This window comes from Penaeus vannamei, chromosome 14 (genome assembly GCF_042767895.1).
Source record: "Penaeus vannamei isolate JL-2024 chromosome 14, ASM4276789v1, whole genome shotgun sequence".
Classification (NCBI taxonomy): Eukaryota; Metazoa; Arthropoda; class Malacostraca; order Decapoda; family Penaeidae; genus Penaeus; species Penaeus vannamei.
In genome coordinates this window covers 43239730-43241667 of record NC_091562.1, presented here as the reverse complement: position 1 = coordinate 43241667, position 1938 = coordinate 43239730, and positions in this window count along the sequence as shown.

Here is a 1938-nt window from a genome sequence, read left to right as displayed (position 1 = left end):
AGGAGGGAGAAAGGGGGCAGGGAGGAAGGGATGGGGAGAGAGACGAGAGAGGAGGGAGAAAGGGGGAGGGAGCTGTTGCGTCATCCAATCTCCCCCGTGCAACCTGGCTGACTCATTCATTCATGATCATGAGCTGCAATCTGAGGCCAGTCCACGAATTTCTCCAGAACGTTCTCTGGTTTCTACGAGCAAGAAAACACACATACAAATAGATCAACAAGTAAACAAAATACACATACAAACAGATCAACAAGTAAACAAAATACACATACAAACAGATCAACAAGTAAACAAAATACACATACAAACAGATCAACAAGTAAACAAAATACACATCAAACAGATCAACAAGTAAACAAACAAACAAACCAATGCACAAACAAACAAAACCACAAAGAATAGAAGAAGAAAAGACGACACAAAGATAAATACGAAAGTCAACAAACCCCAGTGATCTACAGGACGTGGACACCGCAGGATACGTGTGTTGCGTCACGTTGTGCAAGCAAGGCGTAGGCAGGCGATTTTTCCTCGAAAGTGCCACCCATGAATCCGCGGCAATAAGGTGCCATACCCGCGCCTGGGCACTCGGCTTGGGTATGCCTGTTATAAAGAAATTTGGGATTTTTTTTTTTTTTTTTTTTACTTTCTTTCTTGCATTCTTTCTTTTTTCTTCTCCTTTTGTTCTTTCTCTTCTCTCTCTCTTGTGTTTTCTTTATTTTCTTCTTCCCTTCCTTCCTTCTTCCCTTTCTCTCCATCCTTCTTTCGTTATTCCTTTCACTCTTTCGTCCGTCTCCTTGACACCCTTCCTTCCTTCTTTCTTTCTGTCTTTCATCCTTTCTCTCTTTCGTGTCCCATATACCCTCTCTTCCTTCTCCATTTCTTTCCTTCCCTCTTTCTTCCTTTCACTCTTTCTCTCTTTCGTTTCCCTTATTTATTTCCTTCACTCTTTCTCTTTCGTCTCCCTTATTTATTTCCTTCACTCTTTCTCTCTTTCGTTTCCCTTATTTATTTCCTTCACTCTTTCTCTCTTTCGTTTCCCTTATTTATTTCCTTCACTCTTTCTCTCTTTCGTTCCCCTTATTTCCTTCCTTCATTCTTTTTCTCTTCCGTTCCCCTTATGTCCTTCCCTCCTTCTTTCTATTCACTCTTCCATCCATTTTTCTTCCTTTCTTTCAAGAGAGAGAAAAAAATATTAATAATTAGATTGTAAAACGAGTCTATAATTATTTTTCGGTTATTTGATAATCCGTTATATTAACCGTTGTTTTAATTTGTTCTGTTTAATTTTTCATTTTATTTTCTTTATCTGTTTTGTCTATTCATTTTTGTTGTTTTAATATCCTGAGGATTGGGAAATCTTGCTATTCTATTCAATTCATTTGTAAATGAATAGATAATTAGAATCATTTGCATAATCCTTCGTGTGGGTGTGTGTGTTTGTATACACATTCAACGCGCGCATCTGTCTGTCTGTCTCTCTCTCTCTCCCCTCTCCCCCCCCCCTCTCTCTGTCTGTCTGTCTTTCTCTGGCTGTCTGTCTGTCTGTCTCTCTCTCTCTGCCTCTGTCTGTCTCTCTGTCTCTGTCTTTCCCTCTCTCTCTCTCTCTCTCTCTCTCTCTCTCTCTCTCTCTCTCTCTCTCTCTCTCTCTCTATATATATATATATATATATATATATATATATATATATATATATATATATGTGTGTGTGTGTGTGTGTGTGTGTGTGTGTGTGTGTGTGTGTGTGTGTGTGTGTGTGTGTGTGTGTGTGCGTGTGTGTAAATATGTACACACACACACACACACAAACACACACACACACACACACAAACACACACACACACACACACACACACACACACATACACACACACACACACACACACACACACATATATATATATATATATATATATATATATATATATATATACATA